Here is a 21,533-nt window from a genome sequence, read left to right as displayed (position 1 = left end):
TGCAAAAGTTCAGCACATCAAGTCCTTAATGACTGGGCTGTCTCTCTTCTTTAATTGGTGATTAGTTGGTTTTGGTTCTGCTCCTGGAGGATAGCGAGGAAGAATACCACTTCACCACTGTTCCATGTTTTAAGGGAACAAGGACATCTTAAATGAAGACAAGGTACTTACAGCCACAACCATAAATACGGTGCTTGACTTGGTAATGCTTGAGAAGCTCCCCTTTTGAAGTATCCTCCAATGTGCAGCGCCTACATTGCCAGGCCACGGGCCGCCACCTTAAAAAGGAGCATAAACAGTGTTAGGATGGTTTGTTTTTCAAAGTGCTGTCTAATTTCATGTACATAGTTTTTGGATTGCGTTTTAAATCCACAGTTCTGAAGAAGGAGAAAACCCATGCATGCACGGGGAGAACATGCAAACTCCACACAGAGATGGCCGAGTGTGGAATTGAACTGGCATCTTTTAGCTGTGAGGTCTGCACGCTAATCACTCGCCTGCCAAAAATGCACATTGATATTAATTATATCTCCAAATATAATTACAGGAAAACATGCAGTAATTCATAATTCGAATAAATATTTTGTATATAAAACCATGAATAAATAATTTGAATGAATACTTTTGCCCATCTCTGTGTGGAGTTTGCATGTTCTCCCCGTGCATGCGTGGGTTTTCTCCGGGTACTCCGGTTTCCTCCCACATTCCAAAAACATGCAAATTTAATTCTAAGTAGACTCCAGCACCCCCCGCGACCTTCGTGGGGGTGAGCGGTAGAAAGCGAATGTTGAATACTCTTGTATTCCATTTGTAATGAGCTCCGGAAGTACCTCGGCTGTTCCCACAAGAGCTTCCCGTCGGAGCATATCGACATCACGTCATGTTACAAAAACAAAGTAAAACTAAGCAAAACACGGCGTACACACAAAGAGAGCGCGGTTAAAAGCTTAACTTTTCCGGTTCGATGGTCCGTTACCTGTTAAAGTATGTTCGCCCAACGAGCCATGTTAGCTGAGCAATTCGGTGGCTAGCAAACATAGCTAAAGTTAGCTTACGCACAACAGAATAGCGGTGACATTAAAAAAACAACACCCAGCGTAGTTGAAGGAAGACGGGGTCGGTATTAGTTTAAAAATTGCAAGTGCTCTACTTACCGATGTATTGTCGTCCATATAACTTGCCGTGCTTGCCGTGTCTTGATACCTTCGCTGGTGTTGTGCTGCCGGAAACTGCGCCATAGACCTCTCATAACTCCACCCCTTTGGACGCGAAGGGGGCACGTCATGACGGTCTACGTCACCAAGCTTAAGCGCTGGACTTAAGCATTTATTTATGTAAGCGATTAAATGATTTTCAGAGGATTTACTAAGTTAGTAAACTTTATTATGTTATATTTAATAAGGCTCTGGGTCATTTTCTGAGTGTAGTATTTTGTACATCATTCTAATCGGTCAGATCCATTCGACAACCATTTGTTTACGTTTTATTCTGAAGCAGTGCGTTGCAGTGTGTGGAATGCATTGGAACATTTTGCTCTTTATGGAAAAGTGGTTGGCTCTTAAAAGAGCCGTTGTGGTGAATCCACTGCAGATTTGCAGCGTTTTCTCGGCGGAAGTTGAGATAGAGCGTCTCAATTCCCCTCTCGTTGACATGGCAACCGCCGGCAAGCAAGTCGTGGGCGGAGATGTTGGAATGCGGGATGCGCTTCATGCCGCGTTGTCGGAGTAAGCCGCCAAGGACTCGGTTAATCCTTTTCCTCGCATTGCCATCGTTATGGTGATAGTTGCACTTGCAGCTTATTTATACAGTGAGCATGCAATGCCATTGGTGAGTTTTCCCTCAGTTCGTCCAGGTAAACATGGTTTGGTTTAATTCGCCCAATTTCAAATTACATTCATTCCGCCAATAGCTGATCGATTGATAGGTGAGTGAGGCAGGATTGGTCAATTTAAAAAATAATAACCCGCCCAACTTTCACATTACATTCAATCAGACGATCGCTGATAGGTTGTTTGTTTGGTGACTTACGATTGGTCAATTATCCAAAGGCGGAGCCTGACAGATTGGTTTTGTGAGCTACGATTGGTCAGTTCTTCAACGGTGTGGTGCATGGTGCTATAAAAGCTGCTGCGCGTGCCCACCTCCCCCCCTTTTCTGCTCGACCGAACAGAAAACTTTTCGAGAGAACGCATTTTGCATTGCTTCAGACAAAGACAAAGACAAAGACCTACATTCAGACCTACAGGACCTACATTCGACGGAAACTGCAGTTTTCCATTGTGTTGGACTTCATCTGCTGACATAGAGGTGAGTTTTTTATTTAATAGACTTAGTAAACTGAAATATATTCATTTGTAAGAATGATCCCCATCGCAGGAATGCACGTCCGGTTGGAGCTTAACTCCATTTTGTTTTTTCTTCGGCTTTTTCTCCACATGTGTATAATTTTATGTATTTGTATGTTGTCGTTGGTGTAGCCGCAAGGTAACTGCATGTTTGGGATACACTAACGGTCCGAACTTAACTCAATATAGCTCAAGTTATATTCGGCGGTGCTGCACGTAGGCCGCTTGTTCAGGATACACGAACGGTCGGAGCTTAACGCTGTATAGCGAAAATTATATTCGTTGTTGCCGCACCTTAAACGAGCCGTTAGCGGGCAAATTGGCGGCACTGATGACAAAGGCCCCGAAATGGCGTCGTCGTTAATGGCGTCGTTGATGCCACAGGCCACAAAATGGCGGTCGCCCCCCCCCCCCCGCGCCATCTTATCGCAGCCGGCGGGGAGAAAATAAATTCTCACGGATGTTAAAAGTATGGGAGTATTTTACACCTAAAGGTAACGATTTTGTGACCTGTGCTAAATGAAGGTAGCTACCATAAAAGCACCATTAAGCACCTGGGATTTGCTTGTGTGGAGAAGCCACCGCACCGTAGGTTTTCAACTTTTTTAGCTTTCTCTGTTTCCAATGATTTTAACCCTGTCATTCATCTAAACCACTACCGCGTTGCGGAGGAGAAGACGTCCACCTGACGTTTTCTTCATTTTTCTTGTTTCCAATGATTAATCCCGTCATTCAGCCAAAGGGCCACACCCAAGTGTGCATGTGCCCACTCAAACGCACACAATATGAAGGGGGTGGGGGAAGATAGTGCTCTTGCAGTAAAACACACAGCTAGTGTTTATTTATTTATGTTGTTTTCTGCATAATAGTTGTATTTATTGACAAAGTTTGATTTATCATTGTATCTCTGTGTGGAGTTTGCATGTATTCTGTGCGTGTGTTTCTCCGTGTACCCCCCCCCACTGGCGACTCCAAATTGTCCATAGGCATTAATGTGACTGTTAATGGTTGTCTCTGACCCATGCGTGGCTGGTGACCAGGGTGTAGTCCACCTCTTGCCAGAATACAGCTGGGGTAGGCTCCAGCATGCCCACGACCCTTGTGAGGTTAAGCAGCACAGAAAATAAATGGATTTATTCATTCATTTTCTACCGCTGCTGCAGGCGTCTATCCCATTTGTATTCAGGCGAGAGGCGGGTACATCCTGGTTGTCAACCAATCACAGGGCACATAGAGACAACCATTTATACTCACTTTCATTTGACCCCCACCCCACACACACACACTCCATATTGTCTGTGGCCATGAATGTGACTGTGAATGGTTGTCTATGCGCCCTGTGTTTTGCTGGTGACCGGGATGTAGTCCACCTCTCGCCTGAATATAGCTGGGGTAGGCTCCAGCATGCCCGCGACCCGTGAGGATAGGCAGTACGTAAAATGTATGGATATGTTCATTCATTTTCTGCTGCTGCTGGAGTCTATCCTAGTTGTATTCGGGCGAGAGGAGGGGTACATCCTGGTTGCTAGCCAATCACAGGGCACATATAGACAACCATTCACACCCACTTTCTTGCCTATGGACAATATGGCATCGCCAATGGGGGGGCACGGAGAAAACCCACGCACACACGGGGTAACCAGAGAGCATGGGAAAGAGCATTTAGAAGCTTAAGTACATGGCGTGTGAACTGACATCGATTTCATTGTTTTCTTTTAGATGCCACGAAAGAAGGGTTTCCGTATGCGACGCACACCCAGGGCTGCCCAAGCTGTTGACTGTGCAGTTGCAACAAAAGGTAGGGAAGAAGTATCTTCACTGTCAACAGTGGAGGTACCAACAGGTGGGTTACAAAAGGTGGTCAAAGGGTCATTTCATCAAGGCAATACAAGGTTTAAGTATGCAGGAACACAGTGTATGGCGATTGCCTTCTGTGCCACTGCTTTACACAGTATTAAAAATGTCTTGTTGTGGGATACTGCTGATCTTGACATGGCTGTTGTTGAAGGCGATCAGTTGTATACCACTCTTAGGGAACGTGGCGTAATTTGTCACCCATCACACTTTTTGTGTGCCACAGAATTGCCCAAACAGGAGGTGATTGCTGGACACAAATTTAAGTTTTGTATGAAGAATGATTATGCTTCAGGTGATGTCAATGTAGTTTCTGGCTATTATATTGAAAACGGGATTCATGTCACTTTGCATGATGGTTTGCAAACAATGTTTGGTAAGTACAGCACGTGCATTCTTACAGTTTGCCAAAGTAGTTGTGCCATCATTTGTGATGCTGGTCAGTATTGTCTGGTAGATTCACACTCGCGCAGCTGTAATGGCATGGTTTGCAGTGATGGAACCAGTGTTGTTCTGTCTTTTGGTAGTCTCGATGACCTTGCTAATCACATTAGCAATTTGGCTGCAGGGTTTGGTGGAACAGAGAAACTTTTTGAGATAGCTGGTGTTGCTGTGACTGTTTTGTCTGATAGAAAACGTCACTTGGCGATGTCTGATGTTTCCAAAAAGTTAAAAATGGCTGACATTTCAAGTACAAGTACATCTGATGTTGAAGTAGTCAGTGTCGTTGCCACACAGCATGATTTTTGTCCAGTGCCTCGAGTGGACTGCCAGGTTGTCTGCCAACTTTTGAACATTGATTGTGAGGTCAACATTGTGCCTATCACTTTGCGTGTTGGACCCCTAGGAACGCCATGTAAAAAGGAGAGCATTGTTGCTGATGGCAACTGTTTTTTCCGTGCCATATCACAAGCGGTGAGTGGCACACAGAAAAATCACAGGAAAATTAGACTCCATGTGGTTAAACATATGGAAAAGCACTGTGAAGATTACGAGAAGCTTCTCAGGAGTGAGTACAGTTGTTTGGCAGAATATATTAGTGTTTCCAAAATGAAATATGTCAATAGCTGGGCAACTGAGGTGGAAATTCAGGCAGCAGCGGATAGCTTAGGAATAAATATCTTCACTTTTTACGGTGGTCGTTGGTTGAGATATAGTTCGTCAGAATCCAGTCGTGGGATTTATTTGGACAACTCGAGTGGTAATCACTACGAGTGTGTGACATGTGTCAATGAGGGTCAGTTAGGAAGTTGCTTTGGCATTTGTCAGAATAGTACAGCTCAGGTCGGTCAGTATGGTACCAGGTCACATCGGCATCAAGTAATTTGCGCCGATAGTGAAGTAGCAGTTGGTTGGAATGATGTTGTTGAAACAGGCAAAGAAAAACATCAGTCCTTGGTTCCACTTATAAGCCCATCCAAATATTTTAAAAAGAAGAGGGCACTGGCCCAAAAATCCAAATATGTAGCAGAAATGTTGGAAAGGGAGAAGAAGATAACAATGAGTGTAAAAAAATACAAAGAACAAGCTGTCTTTAGGCAGAGAATGAAGTCAAGGAGTGTAGCAAAATATAGAAGCGATGTAGTGCATCAAAACATAGTTAAAACATCTAGCATCACAAAGTATAGAAGGGACAGCTTGCACAGGGACAGAGTCAAGACACGTATCATCCAAAAGTATAAAAGTGACAGCTTGTACAGGGACAGAGTCAAGACACGTAGCATCCAAAAGTATAAAAGTGACAGCTTGTACAGGGACAGAGTCAAGACACGTAGCATCCAAAAGTATAAAAGTGACAGCTTGTACAGGGACAGAGTCAAGACATGTAGCATCCAAAAGTATAAAAGTGACAGCTTGTACAGGGACAGAGTCAAGACATGTAGCATCCAAAAGTATAAAAGTGACAGCTTGCACAGGGACAGAGTCAAGACATGTAGCATCCAAAAGTATAAAAGTGACAGCTTGCACAGGGACAGAGTCAAGACACGTAGCATCCAAAAGTACAAACGTGACAGCTTGCACAGAGACAGAGTCAAGGCGCAGAGTGTCCAAAAATATAAAGTAGATACAAGGCACCGGGCCATTGTCAAACTTGCCGGTATAGAGAAGTATCACAGTAACTTGGAGCACAAAATGCGTGTAATGGCAGATGTGAAGGCACGAAGGCATGCTGCAAAGTTGCGAGAGGAAGAATTTGATGTTGTTGTAGAGAATTTTTTAGAGAAAGTGAAGAATGGGCCCCAGTTTGTCTGCTGTGTGTGCCATAGGTTGATGTTTAAACATCAGGTCCTGCAGTGTGACAGAGAGCATTACAGCAAAAGTGCAAGTGCTTCTCTTGTGAACACGTGCATTAGTGAGGATTATTTACACAAATGTAGTGCAGAGTGCACGGTGCCTTGTTTGTTGGTGGAGTCTGGTAGAGGGCAGCTGTGGATTTGCTACACTTGCCATTACAAGATAAGCAAAGGGGAATTCCCACCTGAATGTGTGTCAAATAATTTGGGGGTGGACCCGATTCCTCCTGAGCTGGATTGTCTGAACAGTTTAGAGCAGCATTTAATTGCACTAAATATCCCCTTCATGAAAATGCTTGCACTGCCTAAAGGGGGGCAAAATGGTGTCCACGGGCCTGTGACTTGTGTTCCGGCCAATGTTGTAGAAACGACAAATTTGTTGCCACGGTCCAATATGGAAGGCTCTATGCTCCGTGTCAAGCTCAAAAGAAAGTTAACTTACAAAGGACACTACGAGTACCATTTTGTTGACAGCATGCACATTCGAGAAGCCTTGAGATATTTAAAAGAGTCAAATGTGCATTATGAAGATATAGAGTACAACGAGGAGTGGGTCAATGACTTTTGTAGGGAACCTGATGCCTCTCAGGTGGAGGACAGTGTTCCTGCAGTAGATGTCACACCGCCTCTAGATGCAGAAGATGAGCTTCTCCACGATAGACAGCAGCACTGCATGTTTCAGGACACATGTTTGATGCCAGTAGACATTGGTCAGGAAGCGCTAGATCAGTATTACGACAATATATTGAATGTGGCTCCGGCAGAAGGCAATAATCCTGTGAGGTTGCTTTCTGACCATTCAAATGAAGCTCGATGTTTCCCAGTGTTGTTTCCACGCGGCCGTTTCACGTTTCATGACACTCGACAATATAGGCTGACGGCGTCTCGATATTTCAATAATCGTATCATGCATGCTGATAAGCGGTTTGGGCAGAATGTGGAATACATATTCTATGCTCAGTATTTGTGTGAACTTCTGCAGGTGGTGTCGAGCATTTCCATTGCCTTACGCAAAGGAATTGCTGGTTTGGTGGCAAAAATGGCCAAAGATTTGTTGACCAACGATGAGTCGTTAAAGACATTGTTGGAATGTGACCAGGGCTATCGTTTTCTGAAGCCCATCAGAGGCACTCCAGCCTTTTGGCAGAGTACGCAGCGCGATATTTTGGCCTGTGTGCGTCAGCTTGGTGTTCCCACATGGTTTTGCTCTTTTTCGTCTGCTGATTTACGGTGGCAAAACTTGTTAGACTGTGTTTTGAGGCAAGAGGGCCGAACGCAAACGGCTGCAGAGTTGGAGTGGGCGGACAGGTGTGATTTGTTGAGACGGAATCCTGTGACTGCTGCACGGATGTTTGATTTCCGGTGGCATGTCTTTCTCAGAGAGGTGATAATGTCTTCGAGCCAACCGATTGGCAAAGTAGTCGACTATTTTTACCGGGTGGAATTTCAGCAGCGTGGTTCCCCACATGTACATTGTTTGTTCTGGGTCGAGAATGCCCCACGTATTGAAGTGAACTCAGATGAAGAAGTCACAAATTTTATTGATAGATATGTTACTTGTGAATTGCAGACACAGGATGAAGGATTGACAGAGACAGTGTCTTCCGTCCAGCAGCATTCAAAGAGACACTCTAAAACGTGCAAGAAGAAAAACACAGTGTGTCGTTTCGGTTTTCCCAAACCCGTGTCAGGACGAACATTTATTAGCCATCAGTTAGACGGACAGGGACAAAAAACATGCACTTGTCAGGTTAGCCAATCAACCGGAGTTAAAACATGCACATGTCCTAAAGCGTCCCAAAATGCCGCAAACATGAAAGCAGAAGAGGCGTCGGAAATCATAAAATCCATTAAAACAGCCCTGGCTGACGAGAACCACGCATATCAAAGTGTGGAACATTTGTTCCATAGTCTCGGTATAACCCAAAATACTTTTGAGGCCGCACACCGCCGCTTGGGTCGTCGTACGGAAGTGATAGTGAAGCGTCAAATTAATGAGGTTTGGATCAATCCATACAGCAAACCTCTGCTTAAATGCTGGAATGCTAATATGGACATCCAGTATGTCGTTGATGCGTATGCGTGCGTGGTTTACATAATCTCGTATATTTCTAAAGCTGAGAGGGAGATTGGATTGCTGCTGAGTAATGCCCAGAAAGAAGCATCCAAACAGGCAAACGTCAGTGCCAAAGATGCTTTAAAAAGCCTTGGCAGTGTGTACTTGCACAATAGAGACGTGTGTGCACAAGAGGCCGTTTACCGGGTGACAAATATGCATCTTAAAGAATGCTCGCGCAAAGTAGTTTTTGTTCCAACAGGGGACAATGTGGTCAAAATGAGTTTGCCTGTGAGTGTTTTGCGTCAAAAAGCTGCATCGGCCGAATTAACAACGGAAGACATGTGGATGACCAGCATTGTCGACCGTTATAAAAACAGACCAAACGACGACACGTTTAATGACATGTGCTTGGCACAATTTGCTTCGGAATACCGCATCATTAGCAAAAACGAAAGGTCGGCGTCCAAAATAGAACTTAAAAACAACTACGGACATGTGACAAAACGTACACGGACCAAACCTGCCGTAGTACGCTCTGCGCGCTTTTCAGAAACCAAAAACCCCGAGTTGTATTATCGTAGCCTTTTGCAGTTGTATCTGCCATACCGGGTGGATTTGCAGTTAAGACCTGCCAACTGCCCAACATTTGAAGAGTTTTATGACAATGGTGCGGTCCGATTAAATGATGGGTCGATGCATTCTGTTCGATCCATAGTGGAAACAAATAAACAACATTTCGACAACGACGGGGATGAACTGGACAGCATCCAAAGATCTATTGATCACAGCGGTGTTGCTGAGGATGCGTGGTGTCTGCTGTGTCCAGAACAAGAATTGGAAAGGCTGCAGTGCGAAGAAGAACGCCGGAAAAAACAGCAGTTGGTCGAAGAAGAGGCAGAAGTAATACCTGACTTGGCAAATGAAAATAGAACCGCTCTAAACTTACAAAAGCAAAAGTCAATGAGTCGAAATGATGGCTTGGCATTGATCCGCTCCCTAAATAATACTCAAATGGACATTTTTTACAAAATTCGACAGTGGTGCCTTGATAAAATAGGTGGGAGAAAACCCGAGCCATTGCACTTATTCATCACAGGCGGTGCCGGGACAGGAAAAAGCCACCTAATTAAAGCCATCCAATATGAGGCTACCAGGTTGTTGTCAACAACGTGTCGGCAACCGGACAATATTTCTGTCTGTCTAGCTGCACCAACAGGGATTGCTGCTTACAATTTGAATGCCACAACAATACACAGCACATTGAGCATCGGCAAGGATACCCGTTTGCCTTACACACCACTGGGTGAGGAAACGGTGAATTCCTTGCGTGCCAAGTTCGCGGACCTCCAAATTTTGATTATCGATGAAATATCGATGGTTGATCACAAGTTGTTGACGTACATTCATGGTAGGCTCCGACAAATTAAGCAAACCGGTGACTATGCTGCATTTGGCAACGTCAGCATCATCGCCGTCGGTGATTTTTACCAGTTACCGCCAGTCAAAGGAAAGCCTCTCTATGTCGAAGACGCCACTTTCAACTTGTGGACAAATCTTTTCAGTGTTGTCGAACTGACAACGATAGTCCGGCAAAAAGATAATCAGTTTGCTGCATTGCTAAATAGACTACGCAAACATCCAAAAGGCGCGGCGTTGTTGGAAACAGACATAGAACTTTTGAAACAGCGCGAAACAGGTGAGGTCAGCTCTGCGTTACATGTGTTTCCAACCAATCAACAAGTCAACGAGTACAATCTAAAACAGCTTTTCAGGATCTGTCCGGAGTACACGACGATAAAAGCTGAGGATTTCAGCCAAAACAAAAAATCCGGTAACTTAGAAAGAAAAGTAGGGCACCACAGCAAAGTTTACAACACGTGTTTAGAGGAAACTCTGCACATCGCTAAAGATGCACGTGTAATGCTTTGCAAAAACATTGATATTGACGACGGCTTAGTTAACGGGGTTAGTGGCACTGTCTCTGAGGTTCTTTTCCAAAAGGATGACACATTTCCGAGTAGGATCTATATAAAGTTTGATGATGCCAAAGTAGGTAAACAAAGACGCGCACAAACTACTAATGAGTCCGTCACGCTAAAAGACAGTACATTTATTCTGCCAGAGGAAGAAAAAGTAACAAAAAGTGGTGGCATGCGTCGCCAGTTCCCTCTGAAGCTCGCTTGGGCTTGCACGGTACATAAAGTCCAGGGTGTTACCGTGAGCAATGTAGTTGTGTCTCTAGACAGGGTGTTTTCCGCAGGGCAGGCGTATGTCGCATTGAGTCGAGTCACGGCCTTAGACGGTTTGATTATTGAAAAGTTTAATGCCAAAAAAATTTACTGTAACGATGCCATTAAGAATGCTGTAGGTAGGATGCCAGCATTTTTGACAGAAAGTGAACCAACACAAACAAATGCACAACCACCACATCTCACAATGTATGTGATGAATGTCCAAAATTTGACAACACATGCGTCAGATTTGGCAGCATGTACACAGCACCTGCAGCCTAACTGCATCGCTGTGACAGAAACGTGGCTGCCAACGGCATGTACACCCAGGAGTGTAACCATTCCTGGGTATCATTTTCATAGCCAACCACGATGTTTGTCTTACTCCAGCAGTAACCCTGCTTTGGTAGAATTACAAGGGCAACAGCATGGCGGAGTTGGCATGTACATTGCAGACCACCTGCACTGTAGTGTTGTCTCCGCCCCAAACTTCAACTTGGAAGTTTTACTGGTGAACTGCTCCTCACCCAGTGTGTTAATAGCAGTTGTGTATCGACCACCCTCCTATCCAATGGCGTTGTTTCAAGGTCACCTTGGCACGCTGCTGGATTGGTTGCACCAGAAGTACGCCAGCATTGTGGTACTGGGAGATTTTAATGAAAATTTGTTAAAATCTTCCACTATCAGCACATTCATGGCTAGGAAAGGGTTCAGCCAGTCAGTCAAACATCCTACCACAGAAAAGGGTACACTAATTGACCACGTATATGTCAAAACATCACACTTTGATGTAGAATCAGTTGTGATGCCCACTTATTTCAGTGATCATGAAGGGATTTTGTGCTCTTTTAGACACAAAATGTAAAACGCACACACACGCACATACACATTCTACTTCAGCGTTCTTCTGGCAGTCTTATGGTCTAGTGTATAGTGTAAAATAGGTTTAGGTTCAACCAGTGGACAATGTGCAATCCACGAGTTTACTTGCCCAACGAGAACGGTGGATTGTATTAGTCATAATCACTGGTCATAATTAAGATCCCAGTTTCTAGGTTTTAGGATAGGGAGTATTTTCCTTTTGTCAAACCAGTAAATTAACATGAAAATATTGTAAACATGAAAATATTGTAAACATGAAAATATTGTAAACATGAAAATATTGTAAACATGAAAATATTGTAAACATGTAAATATTGTAAACATGTAAATATTGTAAACATGTAAATATTGTAAACATGTAAATATTGTAACATCTGCATATATTTTAAATAGTATACATATTGTATATATGTAAATATGTAAATATGTAAATATGTATATATGTAAATATGTATATATGTAAATATGTATATATGTAAATATGTAAATATGTAAATATATAAATAGTACCTGATGAAATGATCCCAGTGCTGCCTCACTCACCTGTCCTCTTGTCTTGATAGTTACCGGCTGTCTGCCTTAAAGTTAAATACTAAAGGGATTCAAACCCTTTTCAACAGTTATTTTTCTAACCAATTTGTATTAGTCAATCACTGGCGCAAAATTCGACCACTGGCCAAAATTAAGAATCAAAGGGATTAAAACTAAGACTTTTCTGAACACGTTGGTATTTTTCTAACCAGTGGACATTTTCCAATCCGCGAGTTTACTCTTCCGAGAACGGTGGATTGTGTTTGTCAATCACTGGCGAAAAATACGTTTTTCCAGACACGGTAATGCAAACAATGAGGGCAATGTAAATATGTAAATATGTAAATATGTAAATATGTAAATATGTAAATATGTAAATATGTAAATATGTAAATATGTAAATATGTAAATATGTAAACATGTAAACATGTAAATATGTAAATATGTGAATGTATATTGTGACTAACCTCTGCTCTTGTCTTTCTAGTTGCCGCCTGTCTTCAGTTCCACGCACAATCTTTATATTAAACATAGTAGCAGTAGAACTCCATGCGTATGTTAACATAGTAGCTGTAGAAGTGCATGCGTATGTTAACATAGTAGCTGTAGAAGTGCATGCGTATGTTAACAAAGTAGCAGTAGAAGTACATGCGTAGATTTAACATAGTAGCAGTAGAATAGCATAGAAGTAAAACTAATCCCATAAGTGCATCATACCAACTATTATAATAGCAATGTAGTGGTTTGCATGCATGTGAGTTTTCATCAACAGGACAAGACCCCTCTGACGGTGTGAGTGTCCTCTGACAAGAGCTGCATGTGGTAAGATATGGAGCTTTTTTCACTTTTCATATTGGTCAAATTCTGTTCATGTGTGAAACACTTGCCTTTTTTGCCACTTGACATTATACTCTTGTGATTTCTCCCGATACGTAAACTGGGCTCCAGACGACAAGTTAAACTTTGCTTTGTAGGTAAAATACATCTTGAAATGTTGCCAGTCACATAAACACTTTCTTTTTGACAAAGTAGCTTTAATTAGCTGGAAGTTGGAAACACCTCCACTATGCTTAATGGGACACAGAATCTTACATGAGTTTATGTTATGCAGGGGAAAATTGTTAACCTGTTAACCAAAATGTATGGGGGCCTTGTGCTTGTGCTACTAAAATAATACATAGAATGCCATGGTACTTGTAGTACAAAAAACCTTCCTCATGCTGTCTTCTTTGACTTTTTATATGATCATAGCAAGTTTACTAACGCATTTGCTTTCACTCTTTCTCTGACCTGTAGTGAATGCAGGCTGCTTCCAGAGGAGCTCCCACCGTTGCACCTTGACATCCACCCATTGCTGACTGGATAGGATACTGGCGATTCCGGGAACTGGTCATCGTGGGACTGCAACTGCTGATCCTTTCCTCCACCCATTCTTAACCCTCTGTCCTTTCTTCACCACTGTCTACCTACCATCTCTCAGTCATCCCTCTCAACCCAACCGGTCGAGACAGACGGCCGCCCCATAGAGCCTGGGTTCTGTCCAAGGTTTCTCAAAGAGTTTTTCCTTGCCTCCGTTGCCAAGTGCTTGCTCGTGTGGGGTTCAGTTGGTTCTCTTTCTAGATAACTTCCATATGATGATTAGAATTGGCACTATATCAAATAAATTGGCTTGACATAACTGCTTTTGTCATTTCTGCATGTTTAGTACATAACCCCACACGTGTTCATTCATAGTTTAGACAATCTACAATGTCAACTCGGTCTCTGCTGCTATCCTGCAAAACACTCCACCCACTTGGACCCTGGGTGGACCACAGAGATGCTTCACAGACCAAGGACCCAACCAGCAATCGTGGAGTCCACCAGCATGGCACATCAAAATATAGCTGGGATTGGTTCCAGCACACCTATGACCCATGTGGAGGATGAACAGCATAGAAGGATGTATAATGATGAATGTCAGCATAATTGTGTCCATAATTGACTGTGTGGCATGGTGTTATAACATATTGACAACTCTTTCAAAGGTGGGTATGTGGTCAGGTCCTGTTTGATGTCACAACTCTCTAAAAGTCATGGGACAGACAGACCATGTAGAATGTAGTTCTACTTTTCCGCAGGTTGGTGGCGCTATACAGTCTAAGGTGGGTACATGGTCATGTCCTGTCTGCCACCATAGAAAAAAATCAGACCATATAGAATGGAGTTATACAATTCAAACAGTTGGTGGCGCTATATGTACACAGTCAGACTGATTTTCCTTCCATGTGGAAGGAAATTACTGCAGATATACATTTCAACCAGTTGGTGGCGCTATAGAGTATGTACACAGTATAACAAGAGATTGACCAACACACCAAAAAAAAATTCAAGACAATCTGACCACGAATCAGGAAGTTACGGCAGATGTACATCTCTGCCTGTTGGTGGCGCTATACAGTATGTACACACACAGTCATAGACCAGAGTGTACCCCAGACCACCAGAAAAAATTTGAGGCAGATCCGACCATGCATAAGGAAGTTACGGCAGATATACATTTCCACCAGTTGGTGGCGCTGTGTTTTGAACATGGGTTCTGGAGCGTTAGGTGCGTCCTGTCATGATAGACGTCTCCACCAAAAATCATAGTGATACGTGCAACGGGTGGCGAGGGATAATGAATTGAAACTTCTAGGTGGCGCTAGTGTGTCAATTTAGATTGGTGTCACATGGGAGCACCACCAGGGCGCTCAGGCCTGGATTAAGGCCTGACGTGTAAGATTTCAGCAGCCTGTGACCTTCTGCAGGCAAAATATGAGCCTTCGATGGTCAATGGCGAAGGCTGACCATTCGCCGTGGCCACGCCCCCCACATGTGCTTTACACACATCATAGTCCATCAACTGACTTCATCAGTCTGTCAGTCAAACTGTGTATTGACTTTGATGTACATTGCTTCAAGGCAAGGCCAGACACCAGGCAGGGCCAGATAAAGTAAAAGTTAAGGTTAAAGTAAAAGTTTGGGGGCGTGCCACGCCCACATCCTAAGGAGCAGCCCAAAATCCTTCGCAATTTAACGTGGGCCATCCGTCTAGTGTCCGTTGATGCTACAACGGACTCATTCGGTCAAACCCCCTAGGAGGAGTTAGTCGAGATATGACCCCTACATCCTCCCCCAAATGGCCGCCGCCACCTAAAATGGCCGACTTCCTGTTGGTTTTAGAACATGGGTTCTTGAGACTTTTTTGTGCGTCCTGTCACGAGTGATGTCTCCTCCGAAAATCATGCCCATACGTGCAACGGGAGGCGAGGGATAATTATTTTAAAACTTGTAGGTGGCGCTAGTGAGTCAATTTGGCTTGGTTTCAAATGGGGGCCCCACCAGGGCCCTCAGGCCTGGAATCTGCCCCCCCTTATGAGATTTCAAGCCCATGCGACCTTCTGCGGGCGAATGATGACCCTTTCTTTGTAAATGGCGAGGTCTGAGCATTCGCCGCCAGGCCACGCCCACCACGTGCGCTTTTCCTGCATCATGGTCCATCAACAGGCTTCACCAGGCTGTCAGGCAGTGACCTTGTGACCCTGATGTTCATCTGATGAATCTCCTGGCAGAAAAGGCCTCATGTAGATCACACGCCTTTAGCCTGTCGCCAATAGGTGGCGCTGCGACAAAATCAGGAAGTGACCAACGGGGACCTTCGGGGCGGGGCCATGATCACATGTACCAAGTATGATGAAGATCTGACCACGTGGAACCAAGTTATTCACGTCTACAGTTACGCTCAGCGTGCAAGGCCCGGACATATGAAAATGGGCAAAATTTGGGGGCGTGCCACGCCCACATCGTATGGAATATCCCAAAATCCTTCGCAATTTAACGTCGGCCATCCGTCTAGTGTCCGTTGATGCAACAACGGACTCATTTGGTCAAACCCCCTAGGAGGAGTTCGTCGAGATACGACCCCAACTTCTGGCACGAAAAAGGCCGCCGCCATCCAAAATGGCCGACTTCCTGTTCGTTTTCCAATATGGGTTCTTGAGACTTTTTGGTCCGTCCTGTCACGATAGACGTCTCCACCAAGTTTCGTGACGATAGGTGAAACTGGTGGCGGGGGCCAATTTTTTCAAAAATTAAAGGTGGCGCTAGAGAGTCAATTTTGGAACATTGTTTTCGGGACCCCCACCAGATCGAAATTTTCGCCAGACCTGACGCGCTTGCAAAATTTGGTGAGTTTTCGGGCATGTTAAGGCCCTCAAAATGGCCGTCCTTTCGTCAGAATAATAATAAAAAAAAAAATAATAATAATAATAAAAAACGGAACGATTACAATAGGGCTTTCGCACTGGTCAGTGCTCGAGCCCTAATAAACGGAACGATAACAATAGGGCTTTCGCACTGGTCAGTGCTCGAGCCCTAATAATAATAATAATAAACATTACGATTACAATAGGGCTTTCGCACTGGTCAGTGCTCGAGCCCTAATTAAAACTGCAAGCAGTGATGAGCGGGCTCGAGCACCCCGACGCGCTCGGGGGTACGCGCGGGTCGGGGGTACGCGCGGGTCGGGGTCGCGCGCGCGACCGGATGGGCGCGCGGACGCGCCGTACGAAAAACCGCGGCGAGCGGATAAGCGGTAAGGGAGTCACGGCACTTGCAATTTTCCGCCAGGAGGGGGCGACAGCGGCGGCGAGGCGGGTGCGCGGTCACGTCCCGTCCGACACCGCGAACCGCCATAAAAAAATTCACGACGATCGGACCACGCGGTAGGTCCTTGCGGCGGATATACGTTTCCGCCTGTGGGTGGCGCTATAGAGTGGTTGGCCCACACGGTAACGGACCGGAGGGTACCCCGAACCAACAGAAAAAATTAGGGGCCGATCCGACCGTGCGTAAGGAAGTTACGGCAGATATACATTTCCACCAGTTGGTGGCGCTATAGCGTATGTACACACACAGTCATAGACCAGAGGGTACCCCAGACCACCAGAAAAAATTTGGGCCTGATCCGACCATGTGGATGGAAGTTACGGCTATATACATTTCCACCAGTTGGTGGCGCTATACAGTCTATGTACACACACAGTCATAGACCAGAGGGTACCCCAGACCACCAGAAAAAATTTGGGCCTGATCCGACCATGTGGAAGGAAGTTACGGCTATATACATTTCCACCAGTTGGTGGCGCTATAGAGTCTATGTACACACAGTATAACAGACCAGAGATTGACCCAACACACCAAAAAAAATTTCAAGACAATCTGACCATGAATCAGGAAGTTACGGCAGATATACATTTCCACCAGTTGGTGGCGCTGTGTTTTGAACATGGCTTCTGGAGCATTAGGTGCGTCCTGTCATGATAGACGTCTCCACCGAAAATCATAGTGATACGTCTAACGGGTGGCGAGGGATAATGAATTGAAACTTCTAGGTGGCGCTAGTGTGTCAATTTAGATTGGTGTCACATGGGAGCACCACCAGGGCGCTCAGGCCTGGATTAAGGCCTCACGTTTAAGATTTCAGCAGCCTGTGACCTTCTGCAGGCAAATGATGACCTTTTGATGGTCAATGGCGAAGGCTGACCATTCGCCGTGGCCACGCCCCCCACATGTGCTTTACACACATCATAGTCCATCAACTGACATCATCAGTCTGTCAGTCAAACTGTGTATTGACTTTGATGTACATTGCTTCAAGGCAAGGCCAGACACCAGGCAGGGCCAGATATGAAATGGTCAAAGTTTGGTGGCGTGCCACGCCCACATCCTATGGAGCGGCCCAAAATCCTTCGCAATTTAACGTGGGCCATCCGTCTAGTGTCCGTTGATGCAACAACGGACTCATTCGGTCAAACCCCCTAGGAGGAGTTCGTCAAGATACGACCCATACATCCGCCCCCAAATGGCCGCCGCCACCTAAAATGGCCGACTTCCTGTTGGTTTTAGAACATGGGTTATTGAGACTTTTTTGTGCGTCCTGTCACGAGTGATGTCTCCTCCGAAAATCATGCCGATACGTGCAACGGGAGGCGAGGGATAATTATTTTAAAACTTCTAGGTGGCGCTAGTGAGTCAATTTGGCTTGGTTTCATATGGGGGCCACACCAGGCCGCTCAGGCCTGGATTCTGACCCCCCCTATGAGTTTTCAAGGCCATGCGACCTTTTGCGGGCGAATGATGACCTTTTCTATGTAAATGGCGAGGCCTGAGCATTCGCCGCCAGGCCACGCCCACCACGTGCGCTTTTCCTGCATCATGGTCCATCAACAGGCTTCACCAGGCTGTCAGGCAGTGACCTTGTGACCCCGATGTTCATCTGATGAATCTCCTGGCAGAAAAGGCCTCATGTAGATGACACGCCTTTAGCCTGTCGCCAAAAGGTGGCGCTGCGACGAAATCAAGAAGTGACCTACGGGGACCTTCGGGGCGGGGCCATGATCACATGTACCAAGTATGATGAAGATCTGACCACGTGGAGCCAAGTTATTCACGTCTACAGTTACGCTCAGCGTGCAAGGCCCGGACATATGAAAATGGGCAAAATTTGGGGGCGTGCCACGCCCACATCGTATGGAATATCCCAAAATCCTTCGCAATTTAACGTCAGCCATCCGTCTAGTGTCCGTTGATGCAACAACGGACTCATTTGGTCAAACCCCCTAGGAGGAGTTCGTCGAGATACGACCCCAACTTCTGGCACGAAAAAGGCCGCCGCCATCCAAAATGGCCGACTTCCTGTTCGTTTTCCAATATGGGTTCTTGAGACTTTTTGGTCCGTCCTGTCACGATAGACGTCTCCACCAAGTTTCGTGACGATAGGTGAAACTGGTGGCGGGGGCCAATTTTTTCAAAAATTAAAGGTGGCGCTAGAGAGTCAATTTTGGAACATTGTTTTCGGGACCCCCACCAGATCGAAATTTTCGCCAGACCTGACGCGCTTGCAAAATTTGGTGAGTTTTCGGGCATGTTAAGGCCCTCAAAATGGCCGTCCTTTCGTCAGAATAAAAAACGGAACGATTACAATAGGGCTTTCGCACTGGTCAGTGCTCGAGCCCTAATAATAATAAATTAAAACTGCAAGCAGTGATGAGCGGGCTCGAGCACCCCGACGCGCTCGGGGGTACGCGCGGGTCGGGGGTACGCGCGGGTCGGGGGTACGCGCGGGTCGGGGTCGCGCGCGCGACCGGACGGGCGCGCGGACGCGCCGTACGAAAAACCGCGGCGAGCGGATAAGCGGTAAGGGAGTCACGGCACTTGCAATTTTCCGCCAGGAGGGGGCGACAGCGGCGGCGAGGCGGGTGCGCGGTCACGTCCCGTCCGACACCGCGAACCGCCATAAAAAAATTCACGACGATCGGACCACGCGGTAGGTCCTTGCGGCGGATATACGTTTCCGCCTGTGGGTGGCGCTATAGAGTGGTTGGCCCACACGGTAACGGACCGGAGGGTACCCCGAACCAACAGAAAAAATTAGGGGCCAATCCGACCGTGCGTAAGGAAGTTACGGCAGATATACATTTCCACCAGTTGGTGGCGCTATAGCGTATGTACACACACAGTCATAGACCAGAGGGTACCCCAGACCACCAGAAAAAATTTGGGCCTGATCCGACCATGTGGAAGGAAGTTACGGCTATATACATTTCCACCAGTTGGTGGCGCTATACAGTGTATGTACACACACAGACATAGACCAGAGGGTACCCCAAACCACCAGAAAAAATTTGGGCTTGATCCGACCATGTGGATGGAAGTTACGGCTATATACATTTCCACCAGTTGGTGGCGCTATACAGTGTATGTACACACACAGTCATAGACCAGAGGGTACCCCAGACCACCAGAAAAAATTTGGGCTTGATCCGACCATGTGGAAGGAAGTTACGGCTATATACATTTCCACCAGTTGGTGGCGCTATAGAGTCTATGTACACACACAGACATAGACCAGAGGGTACCCCAGACCACCAGAAAAAATTTGGGCTTGATCCGACCATGTGGAAGGAAGTTACGGCTATATACATTTCCACCAGTTGGTGGCGCTATAGAGTCTATGTACACACACAGACATAGACCAGAGGGTACCCCAGACCACCAGAAAAAATTTGGGCCTGATCCGACCATGTGGAAGGAAGTTACGGCTATATACATTTCCACCAGTTGGTGGCGCTATAGAGTCTATGTACACACACAGACATAGACCAGAGGGTACCCCAGACCACCAGAAAATTTTGTGGGCTGATCCGACCATGTGGAAGGAAGTTACGGCTATATACACTTCCACCAGTTGGTGGCGCTATAGAGTCTATGTACACACACAGTCATAGACCAGAGGGTACCCCAAACCACCAGAAAAAATTTGGGCTTGATCCGACCATGTGGAAGGAAGTTACGGCTATATACATTTCCGCCAGTTGGTGGCGCTATAGAGTCTATGTACACACACAGTCATAGACCAGAGGGTACCCCAAACCACCAGAAAAAATTTGGGCTTGATCCGACCATGTGGAAGGAAGTTACGGCTATATACATTTCCACCAGTTGGTGGCGCTATAGAGTCTATGTACACCCAGTATAACAAACCAGAGATTGACCCAACACACCAAAAAAAATTTCAAGACAATCTGACCATGAATCAGGAAGTTACGGCAGATATACATTTCCACCAGTTGGTGGCGCTGTGTTTTGAACATGGCTTCTGGAGCGTTAAGTGCGTCCTGTCATGATAGACGTCTCCACCGAAAATCATAGTGATACGTGTAACGGGTGGCGAGGGATAATGAATTGAAACTTCTAGGTGGCGCTAGTGTGTCAATTTAGATTGGTGTCACATGGGAGCACCACCAGGGCGCTCAGGCCTGGATTAAGGCCTCACGTTTAAGATTTCAGCAGCCTGTGACCTTCTGCAGGCAAATGATGACCTTTTGATGGTCAATGGCGAAGGCTGACCATTCGCCGTGGCCACGCCCCCCACATGTGCTTTACACACATCATAGTCCATCAACTGACATCATCAGTCTGTCAGTCAAACTGTGTATTGACTTTGATGTACATTGCTTCAAGGCAAGGCCAGACACCAGGCAGGGCCAGATATGAAATGGTCAAAGTTTGGTGGCGTGCCACGCCCACATCCTATGGAGCGGCCCAAAATCCTTCGCAATTTAACGTGGGCCATCCGTCTAGTGTCCGTTGATGCAACAACGGACTCATTCAGTCAAACCCCCTAGGAGGAGTTCGTCGAGATACGACCCCTACATCCTCCCCCAAATGGCCGCCGCCACCTAAAATGGCCGACTTCCTGTTGGTTTTTGAACATGGGTTCTTGAGACTTTTTTGTGCGTCCTGTCACGAGTGA

At 45.8% G+C, this 21,533-nt stretch overlaps 1 protein-coding gene and 1 long non-coding RNA gene across 3 annotated transcripts in view; both read left to right on the top strand.

Annotated features, from left to right (window-relative positions):
- The window catches only part of gfra1a (gdnf family receptor alpha 1a), a 201,748-nt gene that overhangs the window by 135,781 nt on the left and 44,434 nt on the right, over window positions 1-21,533 (top strand). The gene's annotated exons all lie outside the window — the stretch shown is intronic.
- On the top strand, window positions 480-13,874 carry LOC144901047 (uncharacterized). Its single transcript, XR_013629226.1, has 4 exons — window positions 480-2,307; window positions 4,065-4,143; window positions 12,684-13,018; window positions 13,493-13,874. It is a non-coding gene; the product is annotated as an uncharacterized LOC144901047 (long non-coding RNA).

This window comes from Doryrhamphus excisus, linkage group LG10, assembly GCF_037039965.1.
Source record: "Doryrhamphus excisus strain RoL-2023G ecotype Guam linkage group LG10, RoL_Dexc_Guam_v1.1, whole genome shotgun sequence".
NCBI lineage: Eukaryota > Metazoa > Chordata > Actinopteri > Syngnathiformes > Syngnathidae > Doryrhamphus > Doryrhamphus excisus.
This window is presented reverse-complemented; position numbering and strand designations above follow the sequence as displayed.